General features: G+C 41.7%; 1 protein-coding gene across 1 annotated transcript in view; it reads left to right on the forward strand.

The window, feature by feature from the left end:
- RNF150 (ring finger protein 150) overlaps positions 1–17,450 on the forward strand; it is a 252,109-nt gene that overhangs the window by 101,987 nt on the left and 132,672 nt on the right. The window lies entirely within an intron of this gene.

Raw genomic sequence — 17,450 nt, forward strand, 5'->3', positions numbered from 1 at the left:
GAGAAGTTAACCTTGTCTGTGTTTAACTAGGGGAAAGCATCCAACCCTGACCCTAGAAAGTCACTGTAAGGACTCCCCAGATCTGGCCTAGGGAGCGGCAGCCATAGTGCATCATAGCGTTATAGGCCACCTTTGAGACCCAGAGCCATTACGTCTCACGCTCCTGCTCAGATGTCTTCAGGGCTTCATACTCCTTATTATTGCGAGACCCAAACTTCCTAGCCTAACAGATAAGATTCCGATCTGATGTTTGCCTGTGTTTCCAACTTTCCATCTTGCCAAGTCCTTAGAGTTTTCCCTATGACTGAAACCAGAGTTCCTCACACTGATATTTCACAGCAGGTTTTTCTGGGAGGCATTATCAGGTGTGGGGTAGACAAAAAGTAGTACATGAGCAAATACATTTGTGAAGGATTATATACTACATCCCCTCTTGGGAGTGTGTATGTATTGAAAACTTTGAGAAGCTCTGCAGCTTAGACACTTGTTTAATTTTGTTCATCCTAGGATTTACAAAACTCAACTGAATGCAGAAAATATATCACATACCCCACCTAAATGTCCCTGGGCACTGATACACAGAACATCAAGTTGGAAGCTACTGCTCTCGACCCGTGTGGTCCAGTGTGTCACCACTAATCACATGGAACTGTTGTGCACTTGACATGTGTCTCGTATATTTCTTTGCTGCTCTAGGATTCCTTGTTGATTCTTCCCTGAACGTTCTATGCAGAATAAATCATTCGTTCCAGCATACTCTCACTTTGTGTCTTTTCTCCATGTATCATAAATATTTGCCTATGTTTCTTATTCATCAACTATATGGTTTTTTCCTTGATGATTGGTCTGTTCATTCTAGGGATTGCAGGGTCTAGTACGGTGCCTGACACATAATGTTACGATTGGGTTTACTTTGTCCACTCTTTCTTCTCTACATATTTTAAAGATAAAAAAGTATTTCAGGGACTCCCCTGGTGGCACAGTGGTTGGGAGTCTGCCTGACAATGCAGAGGGCACGGGTTCAAGCCCTGGTCCGGGAAGATCCAACATGCCACAGAACAACTAAGCCTGTGTGCCACAACTGCTGAGCCTGTGTGCCACAACTACTGAGGCCCATGCGCCTGGAGCCCGTGCTCTGCAATGAGAGAAGCCACCACAATGAGAGGCCCACACACCACAACGAAGAGCGGCCCCCGCTCGCCACAACTAGAGAAAGCCCGCACACAGCAATGAAGACCCAACGCAGCCAAAAATAAATGTAAATAAATAAATTTATTTTTTAAAAAGTATTTCAGGGTTTTTTATTCTGCTCTTAAAAATTTTAATGCATATATGACTTATAAAGCTAATAAGCATCCTGTTCTCAGAAGAAACTTGGAACATTTTAACTCCAGTCATTTCCATCCCCTATTCTTGTTTCTTTAGGTCTGTTTTTTCTTATATTATCAAATAAATTGTCATAATTATTATTATACCTGTTTTAAACAGTTGATGTTTGTTTATATATAAACCCATTTTTACCAATTTCTTTATTCATCATTCCTTCTCTTATCTTTTTTTTTCTTCTGGGTTCAGTTTTCTTCTTCCTAAACAATATGTTTTTGTACTTTTTTTTTTTTTTTTTGCGGTACGCAGACCTCTCACTGTTGTGGCCTCTCCCGTTGCGGAGCACAGGCTCCGGAGGCGCAGGGTCAGTGGCCATGGCTCACAGGCCTAGCTACTCCGCGGCATGTGGGATCTTCCCGGACCGGGGCACGAACCCGTGTCCCCTGCATCGGCAGGTGGACTCTCAACTACTGCTCCACCAGGGAAGCCCTGTTTTCGTACTATTTTTAACAGGATGTTTTAGTGGTAAACTCTAAACCTTTGCCTAAAAATGCCCTGAATTCAACATAATTCTTAAGTGATAGTTTATCTAGTTATGAGATTATAGATCATTTTCTTCCAGTTTACTAACATTTTCTTCAAACTGGGTCTAAGTAATTATTTAACCCAATTATTGAGGGTTTTTTTTTTTAATTGAATGACTATTTATCATTTCAAGTACAACTTGGTTATTTGTCTTAATCTGCCTGTGTTTTTTTCATGATCTTTGTTCTTTTCTCATGTTTTTGCTGCCTTCTTTTATGACTTTAATATGTTGAGTGTGTTTATTTTACAAGCTCTCTTTTGATATTTCTTTTATGAGAATTTCTTGAGGAAGTCTAATCCTGCTATGTGTTCTGTCACCTAACTCTTGCCCCAGATGTACTGTTTTCTCATTTGGTTTATAATTTATAATTGTGAACTCATCTTTGATGGTGTGCCCTGGGATAAGGGTGTACCCACCCCCACCCCACAATGAGATATTTTGTGCTTACTTCTGCACCCAGTTGCGTTTCTGGGTTTTACTGGAACATACATGTTAGTTTAAATTTGAACCCTAAGCCTAAGTGGGGAGAGACCCACAGATACGAATTTTTTTCCAAAATTATCATGATTTATTAATGTTATTTTAAATCTGTATGTGCTTCTAAATTAATTTAAATTCCATAAGTTAAGCATTTGGCAGTTTTATCTATATCCCTAGAAGTTTCTATACAAGTTGGCCGGAAAACATTGTTTTCTATATTCTTTTTTTATTGAGATATAGTTGATTTACAATACTATATTAGTTTCAGGTGTACAACATAGTGATTCATAGTTTTTGTAGATTATATTCCATTTATAGTTATTATAAAATATTGGCTATGTTCCCAGTACTGTACAGTATATCCTTGTAGCTTATTTATTTTATACATAGTAGTTTGTATGTTAATCCTCTACCTCTATCTTGCCCATCGTACCTTCCCTCTCCCCACTGGTAACCACTAGTTTGTTCTCAATAAGCATAGATTTGACTTTTAAGAGGACATTCTTTTCCCTATTTATCTTTCTTGTCTTCTCCTATGATTAAGGGAGAATTTTTTTCCAGATTCAGTGTTTTACTGTAGGAATACCATTCTCTAGTCCTATTGCTAGAGATGAATCTCAACTCCAACTCATGTCTTGAGCATCTCTGCCAAGCCTCTTTTTTGTTACGTAAAAGCCAAACTTTTCAGTTGCCTAGGACCAACCCATTGGCAGTTCAGGTACCACCACCTCCACCCTGTCTGCTTTTGGGTTCTGGAAATTTTCCTTATGGTCTTACAATACTAGCTGTGTGTTTCAAAGAGTAGCTGTTATGTTTTAGCAAGCATTTCTTAGGATTTCATAAGAGATACGTTTACCAGCTAACTATTCTGCCACATTGGCATAAACTGAGGTCAGATGCATGTTAAGTCTGATGTATGGACAAAGTATGAGAACTTTCTGCAGAAAGAACAAGCAAACGAGTAAGCCAGGCAGGGAGGCGCAGAGGTGGTTTGTTATTGTTTGGTTTGTCTAGGGAGATGCTGTCCAACGTGTTAGCCACTAGCTCTGTATGGCTGTGGAGCACTTGAAATGTGGATGGTGAACAGAGACAAGCTGAAAGTGTAAAATACAAACTAGATTTTGAGGACTCAGTATAAAAAAGAATAAATAAATAAAATGTTTACATTGATAATCTATTGAAATAATATTTTGGATATATTGGGTAAAACATATTAAATTAAATGTCACATTTTTTAATGCAGCTACATTTTATTTGACTCCCCTGTTTCTCTTGGCCAGCTCTAGAGTATAATGTAGGTACACAATAAATATGGATTGAACAAAAGAAAATACTTAGTACACTCACATTATCTCTCCTTATTCCCAAACTTGCTGCATGATGGGTCCCACAATATCTACAAACACTTCCCTTACTGCATTTACTGTGGATCAGATTCCTACATCCCAGGAAAGTACAAGGGGAGAGGATAGAATTTAGTTCTCTCCAGGTGGCAAATTTAGGTGGAAAGTAGTTGAGGGAAATGAGTTTAGATAAATGCTTTTGACAATCACTTAAGTAGAACAACATACGAGTCTTTGGTGATGGTCTTCCACATTTTTGTCATGCTTTGTTTTGGTGATATAGAAGTTTGGGCATAATATATCATGTAAAGCACTTAAGGAATCTCAAGAATGCAATAAAAACTTTCTCAACTTGATATTGTTTTCTTCTCTGACATTTTAGCTAATCTGCTTCCCTGAATCAGCTCTCATTCATCAGTTGTGTGTACAGAATGGAAGAGAGGGCGCTGGGATGTAGAAAACACCATACGTCCAAAGTATTTATTCCATACCAGGATTTTAAAACTTGCTTGGTCGTGGAATAGTATTTTGCCTTTAGGATGAAAGATGAACCGTAACTGTCAACGTCAGACAACCGAACAAAAAGTTTACAAAGGCACCACCTCGCTCCCATTCCCATCTACACAGCCATGTGACATTCTTAAGGGTGCTTTGCCTTTGTCACTCTATACATTGCATAATAGCCCCTCCAACAAAATCCATATGTTCTTTTTTCTAAGGGGAGGGGTAGAGAAATCATGAAAGAGGATCATAATTGAAAAGATCCAAGGTCTAGAGAGCTATTGTTCCACCAGCCTGTAGGATAAACCCCGCTGCCAGGAGATCATGAGCCTTGGTTCCAAATTGTGTACCAGCTGGCTGTCCCCAGAAGAGACCTTTCTTTCTTGTCACCCTTGTTCTCTTAAATTGGCACCAATGCCTTAGGACATTTGCTGGGCCTCCAGCTGTTGTCAGTCACTGCAGCTGCTGTCCCAGCATTCTGCTCAGATCAGGAATGCAGCATGAGTTCCAGTGCAAACTCTCCTCTGTTCACTGGTTGCAAGAGCAGTTAGCAAGCTGTGTGGCTCAGCTAAGTCTCATGTTTTCCCTTTTGAATCCAACTGCCAGAAAAGTCTATTTCGTTCACAGTTTTTCCCGTGCATGGGGTATGGGTGTGGGGCACCAGAGACAGATGGCCTTTGGCATGGGGTGTTACTGATGGCCTGATTCCCACGTGTTGGGCCTTTACCTGTAACAATAGGACATATCTGTTCCCCCAAGGGCCTATGTTGGGGAGACAGGCATATGGACCAATTGATTAAAGCATTTGGAAATGGGAAGCACAGTTATCTTTGAAGTGGAATTATCTGTAACTTTTATCAGATGTCTCCCTGGCTTCACCCATATGTTTAGTGTTCCAGTTTGCAGGCAAGGAATTGCCCAGTTACCTCCGTTATTAGCCAGAGGAAAGAATAGTCCCAGAAGTCAAGTAGAGAGCCAGGTTTTGTGACTGTGCCTCTCTTCTTCCATTACCTCTTGACCCTTTAGATTGCCGATGCTACTCAGTAATGTTTGTGGGCAGGTTGCTATGCTTTGCTGGAGTATGCAGCCAAAAAAAAAAAAAAAAGGATGAGAAGATGTCTTATCTGTTCAATGCAGCTTAACCACAGTGTTTATTTTCATGGCCAGCATGAAGGGTCCAGTCTAGCCAGGATCTACTCCTCAAACCTGCATGGATCTTATTTGATAATTTAATCAAAGGAAACAGCTTAGATCATAAAGAGCTTCTGGGGGAAAAAAAAAAAAAACCACATCATGAAATGACTCTAATTAGCCAGCTGAGCTGAGTAGTTAGGTAGGAACTATATGGTTGGCCATGGTTTATAGAGTTTGCCCTGTTCTCCTGTTGCCCACAAACTCTTGGTCCCCTGGGCAGTAGAAAGAGGTATTACAAACAAGACAAACAAAGGAAGGGTATTTTCTAGAGCCAGGGCACTTGGGAAGTTGCCTCTGGGAAAATTCGAAGGACTCCACGATCAGGCCCCCGCCTCCATGGGCACAAGGCTTGGATCACAGAGATGAGGCTGGATTCCAGCCCATTTGCTCCTTAACCTAAAGCCCTTGCCCAACACACGCTGCCTTTTACAGTGGCTTTACCTTAGAACGTGGAATTGCATCACATGTGCATATAAGTTACCCACATGAAACTCTTTCTTAAAGGAAAGTGGAGGAGTGGGGAGATGAGAAAAATCTCTCTCAATATTCTCACTGAATAGAGTCAGCCAAGGTCCCAGAGGCCACGGAGCAGTCAACACAGTTAGACAAACCTACAAAATGTCTGTAGGAAAGAGTTTGAGGACTTTTCTTGCCATTGACCAATAAAACAAAATAAAATGAAAACAAAGCGACATGCCAAAAAAAATCTCCAGTGGCCAAGGAACTGGGAAGAGACTGCTTTGTGGATGAAGCAGCTGACTGCTGGGGCATCTAGAGAAGCAGTGACTCTCAAAAAGTTAAAGGAGGTGATAAGATCACCAAGCAGGTAGTGCAGTGTATACAAGCCAATGTTTATATCGTAATTTATGGGTGATTCGAGGAGTCTGCCAGGCTAATTTTGACTTACAAGCTGAATTTAGAATCTAACCATAAACTGCTAAACTAGTCAGTTTATGCATTTAAAGCTCTCTTCTCTATTACCTTGGGAGGGTTTATCAAAGGACCAAGGAAATAATCTTGCTGCTGGGACCTTCTGTACTTTAAATACCTGCTGTTCAGAAACCCATTGGAATTGGTTAGTATTAAAGACACATGAAAGAGGTATTGCTCTTACCAGACTTGGAAATATGGAAAGGTTTTCATATGCATTTCCAGATGGCATGTACTTATATCTCAGTTGAGTTCCTAAACATATGCTGGCGAGTTTGCCGGGGGGGGGGGGTGGATTGGGAGAGGTGATGGTAATGATGATGAAAATTTAGCACACATTTCTAATCCCGAGCACAGCTCACTTGAGAAATCTCTTTAAAACACTGTGTCTCATTCTGAGAGTTATTTACAGTAAAATTCCCACTAAAATGAAAACGATCTGATTGTTGATTTTCTTCATCTAATAAGAACTAAATATAGTCTTTCAAAGACTCCTACCAAGCCTGACAGTGATACTTCAAAAAATCCCTTTTCATGCCTAGAGACAAGAATTGTAAATCAATTACACAGAACTAACGAGGCACCAGCCACAAATACCTAAAATTATTTTCTTGATGATTATAAGGTATTTTACATTTGACATGAATCTTTTCAATCTAGACCGTTGATTTTATTTACATTCTGAGATCCAAGAGTTTGAGTCTTTTGGTAAACAAGATTAACATGTTGATGTGGTCTGTACAGAACCAGAAATTACATTTCAGGAAATCCTGAACTCATTTTATTTATTGCAGTGCATTTCTTCTAACGTTCTTTGGGTAAAATTCCTTTTTTTAGATATACATTTCTTTGCTGTCAGGTTGCTTTCAAAGGATTTTTTTGGTAACTCTACAGATAAATAGGAAAAAAACCCCAGCAGTGTCACAGAACCGGGACAACCCCCAGGAAAAAGTCCTGTGCCACAATTCAGTGAAGTTACTGCCCTTCCCACTTTTATTTCTTTCAGTCCAAAAATACGCGGTCAGTAGTTTTGGTGGCGATTTTATTTTCCCTTTTTAAAAAAAATGTATATGTGAATACAACTGCAGAATGCTGGGAAAGTGACTTGTTTCATTTTCACTGCCAGTCCTTTTTGTGATTACACTGGCAGGCAGTCGACAGCTGCGAACCCTTCCTGGCCGCTCTTCTCTCTGTGCTGCGTGTCTCTGGAAGTCATGTGCTGAAACCAGCCGGAGAAGGTGACAGGGAGGATGTGCAAGGCAGAGGGCTTACTTGAGTGGCAAATACTTAGAGGAAGGCACATAAGGCCAGGGATGTTGCTATGCCTGTTAACGTATAGAAACTGTACAGGGGCCAGAGGGAGGCACAGGGCTCCAGCCTGGGTGCCTGTGAGAGCACCACGGTGAGACGTTTGGACTTTATTCAGCAGGCGGTGAAGAGACCCCAAAGTCTCACAAGCAGGGAGGAGATGGTACAGTATATTAAGACACTGGATAATGTGGTCAAGGTGGTGAAGTGGAGAGGGGTTCTGGTGGACCAGAAGTGTAACCTGATCGGAGAGCAGTGTGAGAGTCCCTGCAGAGGATGAAGAGGTCCTTTCTGAGCCCCACCGGTGACAGCGGATATGAAAAGGAAAGGGGGGACTCAAGATGCAGAATAATAGGACTTGGCAACTTAGAGGGACTAGACTTAACTTTAAAGGAGAAAAGCCTGCGGTCAAGTTCATGCACTTTCACCTTCATGCTGTGTGACCTTGGAGGAGTGCTTCTCCTCTGCCCCCCATCTTGTGTTGGTAGTTAGGAAAGTATAATATCTGCATCAAACAAAATGGTATATTTTATGTGTTTGCAAACCCTAAGCAGTATACAGTTATTCTTGGAGGTTTATTATTCAGGGTTATTTATTATTTTTTAATTGAAGTATCATTGACTTATTGTACATTGTGTTAGTTTCAGGTGTACAGCAGAGTTATTCCGTTATACATATATACAAATTCTTTTTCAGATTCTTTTCCATAGTAGCTTATTACAAGGTTTTGAATATAGTTCCCTGTGCTGTTCAGTAGGACCTTGTTGTTTATCTATTTTATATATAGTAATGTATATATGTTAATCCCAAACTCCTAGTTTATCCCTCTCCCCCGTTCCCCTTTGGTAACCATAAGTTTGTTTTCTATGTCTGTGAGTCTATTTGTTTTGTAAATAAACTCATTCATACTATTTTTTAGATTCCAGCTGTAAGTGATATCATGTAATATTTGTGTTTCTCTGTCTGACTTACTTCACTTAGTGTGATCATCTCTAGGTCCATCCATGTTGCCGCAGATGACATTATTTCATTCTTTTTTGTGGCTGAGTAATATTCCATTGCATGTATGTGCCACATCTTCTTTATCCACTCCTCTGTCGATGGACACTTAGGTTGCTTCCATGTCTTGGCTATTGTATATTTATTATTATATTGGATTTATTATTGGAGGTTTACAGGGGAGTAAAACAAAGAGTCTAGAACCGGCACACATGTTTATAGCAGCTTCATTCATAATAAAGCTTGGAAGCAACCATGACGTCCTTCAGTCAGTGAATGGACAAATCAACTGTGGTAATCCAGACAGTGCAGCATGATTCAGCACTAACAGGAAATGAACTACCAAGCCAGGAAAAGGCATGGGGGAATCTTAAATGCATATTACTAAGTGAAGGAAGTCAATCCGAAAGGGCTGCAGACTGTATGGTTCCAACTATATGACATTCTGGAAAAGACAAAACTATGGAGACAGTAAAAAGATCAGAGATTGCCAAGGGTTTGGGGGAGGGAGGGATGAATAGGTGAGCACAAAGGATTTTTAGTATCTGTATGATACTGTCATGGTCGCTGCATGTCATTATACGTATGTCAAAACCCATAGAATGTGTAACACAAAGAGTGAATCCTGATGTAAACCGTGGACTTTGAGTGATAATGATGTTTCAGTGTAAGTTCATCGATCGATCGTAACAAACGTACCACTATGATGAGGGATGCTGGTGGTGGAGGTTGGATGGGGTGGACAGAAGGATGTGGGAACACTCTGTACATACTGCTGTGATTTGCTGTGAACTTAAAACTGCTCTGAAAAAAATTTTTTTTTTTTTTTTGCGGTATGCGGGCCTCTCACTGTTGTGGCCTCTCCTGTTGCGGAGCACAGGCTCCGGACGCGCAGGCTCAGCGGCCATGGCTCACGGGCCCAGCCGCTCCGCATCATGTGGGATCTTCCCGGACCGGGGCACGAACCCGTGTCCCCTGCATCGGCAGGCGGACTGTCAACCACTGCGCCACCTGGGAAGCCCTGAAAAATAAATTCTTTAGTTGAAAAAAAGAAAAGGCCTAAGATTAAAAAAGGTCTAAGATGACCCCAAGATCTTAAGCCTGTAACAAAAATAATAGCAATAAAAATGCTCCTCACAGGAGTAAGAATGTTAGGAAAAGAAGCTGATTTCTGAGAAAGATGATAAATTCTCGGGACGTCTGAAGTCCAGGGGACTTGAAAAACAATCATGTGGAGACATCCAGCAAGTAATTGGAAAGCAGGACCGGGTCATATTACACTTGACATTCTTATGACACTTTACAAAGTGTGTCTGCATGTGTTGACTCTTTTCCTTTGTATCCCACACATGGGATAAGGAGATCAATTAGATGATTTCTGAAGATTTCTTTCCCCCGTGAGATTTTGTGAGCTTCAGGAAGAAACTGGAAGTGGGGTAGAGATGCGAGAGTCACCTCAAGGCGATGTTGAGGCTTGTCAAAGGGAACAGATCTGGGCTCCAAATAGAATCTGGAGCAGGGTACTGGGTGCAGGAAGAGATTCAGGGGAGCTGTCAGAGCTGGGGAGGAGAACCCACACAGCCTAAGGGTACCACGAAGAGAGTTTCATGCGGAAATAGATGGTCAGCCAGCCGCAGAGATATTAACGAAGCAGGATGAAAACTGAGAAGTCTCCAGAAGGTTTGGAAATTAGGTGTGTTTTTACCTTTGAGAAACCTGTTGTTTTCAGTGGTGGGGACAGGCAACATTGTCAAGAGCTGGGCAAACAGCAGGTACCAGGGATATTGTCAGGGAAGCAGAAGGTAATGGGCTGAAGGGATGAGAGCATTGTCAGAGGTAGTTTTGTAATGGCAAGACCCTGAAAGAAGGTGGAGAGGTCACGTCAACAGTGCTGGAGGTGAGAAGAGTAGAAGTTAAGAATTCAGGTGTTTCTCTCTAGGCTGAGGACTGGAGAGAGGTTGCATTGGAAAAAGGAAAAGTTGCTCAGAGACTAGAGTGAAGAAAGAGCAGGTGCTTGTTGATATGGAAATTCTGATGTAAAAAGAAGGATGGCAAAGAAAGCTTAGAAAAGAGCCACTCTTAGGAATGAAATTGGCATTAACTCAAGAGAACTTTGAATACCAGCTCCGTGACCTTAGGCAAGTTGCTCAACCACTCAGGGCCTCAGTTTCCTCATTTGTAAATGAGATACCTGCATTTAAAAACTTAGCCATGAAAGAGAATGAAATAATGCCATTTGTAGCAACAGGGATGGACCTAGAGATCATCATACTAAGTGATGTAATTCAGACAGAGAAAGACAAATATATGATATCACTTACATGTGGAATCTAAAAAATAGTACAAATGCACTTATTTACAAAACGGAAGCAGACTCATAGACATAGAAAACAAACTTATGGTTACCAAAGGGGAACGCCGAGTGGGGAAGGGATAAATTGGGAGTATGGGATTAACGGATGCACACTACCATATATAAAATAAACAACAAAGACCTACTGTATGGCACAGGGAACTGTATTCAATACCTTGTAATAATTACAAGGTATTGAATATATATATATATATACATATATATAACCGAATCACTTTGCTGTACACCTGAAACTAACACAGTACTGCAAATCAACTATATGTCAATTTTAAAAAACCTCAAAAAATTTAAATGCTAGAAAAACACTTATCAAAGTTTTTAAACATACTACAAATATCGAAAGAATAGTACTATATGTTCCCATCACACAGCTTCAAAAATTATCAAAATGGTACCGATATTGAATCATCTGTCCACTGTGTACTTTTGTGGGGTGGAATATTTTATAGCCCATCCCAGCCATCATGTCATTACTCCAGTATGGAGCTCTGGCTGCTAAGTGCATTTTAAGACTCATGCAACCACCGTGCCGTTATCGTTAACTTAAGAAAATTAAAAAACATTCCTTAGTAGCTTCTGACACTGTACTCTGGAAAATTTCTACTCTAATTTCCCTAATTGTCTCAAAGATGTCTTTTTACAGGTGATTTGTTTTCAGTCAAAGTTCAGAGAAGGGCCAGTGGTTGCACTTGGGTTCCTAGGATTCTTACGGAAATCACACAAGGTGAGGAGTATGAATTTACCTAGTTCAGTTTGGGCACGTGACAGGCACCCCATTAATATCACCTCCCTTTCCACTGGGAGTTTGGGATTAGCAGATACAAACTCTTACATATAGAATGGATAAACAACAAGGTCCTACTGTATAGCACAGGCAACTATATTCAATATCCTGTGATAAACCATAATGGAAAAGAATATAAAAGTATATATATGTATGCATAAGTATACATATGCATAACTGAGTCACTTTGCTGGACAGCAGAAATTAACACAACATTGTAAATCAACTATACTTCAATAAAATTTTTAAAAATATCATCTCCCTTCCCATCCTTACCTCTCCAGCTTCTGGGCAGTATATTGGCAATTGAAGATGGGAGTCAAGGGCACAAGACCCCCCTGTGGTGGTGGAGATGGTAAGATATCAGGGGCTGGACCAGCCAGCAAAAGTTGAGAGGCAGAAGATGGTGGACAAAACGCCTCATATTTGAAGATCCTGTTGATGCCAAGAAAATAGCTAATAACTATTCAGTGTTTACTCTCTGGCTGGTGCCGTTCTAGTACTTCATATTTATTAACTCATTTATTCCTCACAACAGTCCTTTGAGTTAGGTGATGTTATTCTCCCTGTTACAATGAGGAAACGGAGGCACAGAGAAGTTAAGTAACTTGCCTAATGTTACACAGCTCATGAACATGTTGGAGCTAAGACTCAAATCCCAAAAGTCCATCATCAGAGACCAAGCGCTTAAGCATTCCTCCAAATCAAATTAAAATTTTAAATCTAAGGACCTTGCATAGCCTAGAGTCAAGGGAGGTCAAGGGAGTTCAAATGACATCAAGTGTCAAAGCGGGGAGTTTGATCAAGTCCCCCAAGAAAGCAGGAGGTGCAGAAGCAGGTTTTACAAGAGTCATAAAGTGGACTTGCAAGGACTAGTAGAAGGAAAGCGGGAGCAACAGGGCAGTGTGAGGGGCACCAGCGGAGCGTGTCCCTGGAAGGAGGGGGAGCCAGGCTCGGCAGGGAGGGGCTGGGCTAAGAGAGCAAGAAGGCGATGAGCAAGGGGCATTCACAAGGGATGTCTTTAGGAGGAAGAAGGGCAGAGATGAAGCGAGTGTTGTAGATTCCTCTTCTTTCTACCATATCATTCTTGCTTCTAGAAACCATTTTCACCAGGTTTGTGTTTGAAGCATCATTTTCTCCTTCTGAAATGATATCTTTTTCTTAAATGTTTTTTGTTGTTGTTGTTTAGCTCACCAGAGCATTTACATCATCAGAAGCTCTCACTTCTTTTTTATTTTTTTTAATTTATTTTTTTTGGCTGCGTTGGGTCTTCGTTGCTGCGCGCGGGCTTTCTCTAGTTGCAGTGAGCGGGGGCTACTCTTCGTTGCGGTGCGTGGGCTTCTCATTGCGGTGGCGTCTCTTGTGGAGCACGGGCTCTAGGCACGCGAGCTTCAGTAGTTGTGGCACACGGGCTCTAGAGCGCAGGCTCGGTAGTTGTGGTGCACGGGCTTAGTTGCTCCGTGGCATGTGGTATCTTCCGGACCAGGGCTCGAATCCCCTGCACTGGCAGGCAGATTCTTAACCACTGCACCACCAGGGAAGCCCAGAAGCTCTCACTTCTTAACATCCTTAACTTTACTGGGAAAATATAAGCTTCTCTCCCAACCGGAAGGCCCATCGGGTTCTCTCTTGTACTGGTTGTTTCCTTCTGTATGTGTGTGATTGACAGCTCTGTGGATTGCCAGTAGCTGCTACAGCTCAGAGGTAGCTTAGACTCTTCAGGATTCACAGCGAATGAAAAAGAACCCAGAAACTCTGGTGACATTGTGATATTTTTCATACCTTCTTAGAACTGTTTTAAATGTGACTGTAGCATACTCCTAATGGCAAGAACTACTTTATCTCTTAAAAGACAATTATTTTTCCTGAAGCTTCCATCCTGCGGCTTCACGGGGAGTAGTGCCTCAATCAGACATCGCCATGAGTTGTTTGCGGACAAAAACACCAGAAATTGACATGTCCCCACACAATTTCCTTTAAATATAACATCGGTGTGTCTGTCACAAGTAGCTTTGAGTTGTTTTTTATTTTTAGTGAAGAAGTGAGAGCATCTTTTACATATAAAAAGAAACAACACACATATATGAATCCATATTTTCCATTTTTCATGTGAATATCTGCATTTTGCCGAGGTGGCACACACACGCACACAAACTCAAAATACCGTAATACTGCAAAGCAAAAGGAGAGAGGGAAGGAAAGCCCATTTGTTTATCTGTGAATAACCAACAATTACATTTCAGGTCAGGGAAAGTGAATTCCTGTGGCTTCTGCCAGCTTCCTGCAGCAACCCAGCCAGGTCAGCGTCAGCAACGGCACCCCGTCGTGGCCCCCCAGGACAGGTGGCCCTCTGAGCTTGTTTGTAGGCAGCTTCCCGGCACATCTCTCGGAGAAGCAGCTGCCTTGGGAGTTTTCCTAGCTCTTTGTAGGGCCACATGTTATGATGTGAATTGTGGCTTTTTGAAAGAAAAGATCCTTTATTTTGCAATAACTTTAATATGATTGGCAGTGATTAGGGAAAAAGTAACTTCTAAAAAGAGTAGCTGTAACCTCTTTCAACAAGAGTCAGGTTAACCGGAGTGCAGGTACAACCTTAGAATGAGAAGTCCTGGAGCTCGATTTAATATCAAGCACGTTCTTTGTTCTTCAGAACCACCAGGTACCTCACTTGATAAGCTTCCAAAATTCCTTTCACTCTAAGGAGATTTTTGTGCATGTGAATCTGACTTTGGATTTTATGTTCTAATACAGAATTTATAATCATTGAGTGAACGAAATTCATTTATGTTCTAATTTGTCATTGTGGATCTGCTTTTGTGATGATTTAAAAATTTGGCTTGAATACAGTGGAGAGAAATAGAGAAGAAAGGAGAAGATAAAGAACGTTCGTTGAGGGGGCTTCCCTGGTGGCGCAGTGGTTGAGAGTCCACCTGCCGATGCAGGGGACACGGGTTCGTGCCCCGGTCCGGGAAGATCCCACATGCCGCGGAGCGGCTGGGCCCGTGAGCCATGGCCGCTGAGCCTGCGCGTCCGGAGCCTGTGCTCCGCAACGGGAGAGGCCACAGGAGGGAGAGGCCCGCGTACCGGAAAAAAAAAAAGAACGTTCGTTGAATGTCCCAGCACTGTGCCAGGTAAATGGTTTCATTTAATCCTCACGAAGTGTGGACTTTGTGGTGTTACCCACGTTCATGTCACACGGTGATAAAATAGAGCTAAAATGGGAATCAAATCTACTTGACTTCGAAGCTTACTTTTGTGTCATTCAGGCATGCTGTCTGGACAAGGAGGTGTCTAGGATAATATATGACAGCTTTTGTTTTTCTCAGAATGAGTCAGCAAGTAAATCTGAAGTTCTAACGTCTGTGTTTCTGAGAGGAGGGTAGACCTCCCCTGAGAAGCAGAAACTGGAGTGGAGTTCGACCCCTCAATTCAAATTACCAGGGAAGAGGGTTTCTAATGAGCCTTTACCAATAACAACCCATCCTCCAATTGGCTGTGATGGCCCATTATGACACACTTTTACAGAAAATCTCACGGAGTTTTCTCTCTTTCCTTTGAATTAGTTCGAATGCTGTAGAAATGACACGAAGTCCATGGCTTCCAAACTTATGGTGGGAGCAAAGCTCAAGTAGAATTGCTTGCTTTCTGGTAACTACTTATATTTCAGTTCATGACAAAGTTTTTAAAGTTGAAGGCTTTTCATTGTTGGGGAGAAAAGAGTGACACCGGAATTTTGTTTACTGTTATAATACTGGTGATTAGGAATGACAGGAGGGCCTATAAATAAAGGTCTAAGAATACCCTGAGATATGTTATCATTGTGCATATTATTTAAGTAGCTTCAGTGCTGTTCTTAGACCCAAGCAACATGGCCGACAGCTTAGAAAACCTTGTCTGGGTCTTCTTCAAGCCAAACCCTCCCCACAATGCAAGGGAGTGAAACACAGAGCTTTCCTTCCCCTCAGTGTCACACTAGAGTTCCCAGACCCCAGAACTGCCTCTTCCAGGGCCCCTGCAGCCCTTTGCCCTAAGTCCATCTTCTGGAAGGCAGACGGTGCTGTCTCTGTGCAGTCCCCTGGGCCCAAAGGCCAGCTCTTTGTGGCAAGTGTGGCTGGAACTTGGACATATGGGCTGGGCTGTCCACATCTGCTCAGAAAGCCCCCCAAGATCAGGGACAGCAGGGGCTGGAACAGAGGGAAGCCCTGTGCCACCATGTCCCATTGTGGAGCTGTGAGCAGCTCAGGGATTCTAAATTTGATCATGGCTTCCAGGTCTTATGAAGGTGGGAGGATAGAATGTATTTGGGTTAGCAGTTCATTGCCTTAAGGTACACCTAGTACATATTCACACATGTGGTATGAGGTCCCTATGTGTACTCCTGCCCGGGAACCTGCAGTCGGTGGCCTGAGAACTATAACCTCTTTCACTGAAGCACTTCAGAGATTTTTGTAAATAAGACTCAATGTGAAATAAAGTCTTTAGCACAGATCGACCTTTAGAGTCAACCTGAGTAAATGAAAACTCTACGACTAAAAACCCAACGCTTTCTAGCCACAAAGTCAAGGCTGAACCCAGTTGATGAAAAATCCAGTTCTCTTTTAAAAATGCAAGTATCCTTACAGTATCTTGTAAGGCACTTACTGCTTTTGAGATCATATTTGGAGAAATTTCCACCAACTTTACATTTTCATAATAGAGGCAGATTTTACCACAACCAGTGTTTTCATGCCAGTGTTCAAGCCACTTTCCTGGACCTTAGCACAATTGCTCATTGTCACGCTCTTAGATCACTAAGAAACTGTCCGTTGAGCGCAACCATTTGTTTACAGGAAATTCCAAATGACAAACTTCTTGGAAAGCAAACACGTCCGGTAACATTATTACTCAAAGGTACCTAGAAATCGCCCTTCCTTGATTCAATTTGATGCAATGTAACAAACATCTATTGGACAGTTAAGTGTAGAGCACCAGGCAGAGGTCTAGAAAGACACTCGGGTGAGCAGAGACTTCCACCTTCAGGGTGCTCTCAGTCTGGAGGGGCAAATGCCAACATAACAATTCACAATCAAAGCCAAATGTGAGAATGAAGAAAAGAAGATTTAAAGTGTAAGGAGAGAGGAAGAGGGACTAAATGTCAGAATTAATATTTCCTTCCTCTTTGTCTGAAAAAAAATTTCATGGATGAGGTGCAATTTGAACTAGATAAGCATTGAAAAATAATAGGTTTACAACTGGTAGAAAATAATAATAATAGCTAACATTTATTGAACCCCTTACTAGTGGCTAGGCACTGTTCCTATGGGGATTATATCATTTAGTCCTCCATTCACAGCAGTCCTACGGGTAAGTATTATGCACTCCCTCCCCCAACTTGGAGATGAAAATAATAAAAAATGTGCAAATACTCTAACCATGTTGTCCACATGAGATACAGGAAGTTAAGTAACTCACCCAGAGTCACACAGCCAGGAAGGTGGAGCTGGAATATGAAGGCAAGCAGTCTGACTCTAGAACTTGTGCTATAAACCACACACTGTAGAGAGAAAGGTATTTCACACATAATAGAAGGAAGGGTGTAGCGGACATGGAACAGCATGAAGGGTTGGAGTGAAATCACTGGGTGAA

Source organism: Tursiops truncatus, chromosome 5 (assembly GCF_011762595.2).
Source record: "Tursiops truncatus isolate mTurTru1 chromosome 5, mTurTru1.mat.Y, whole genome shotgun sequence".
Classification (NCBI taxonomy): Eukaryota; Metazoa; Chordata; class Mammalia; order Artiodactyla; family Delphinidae; genus Tursiops; species Tursiops truncatus.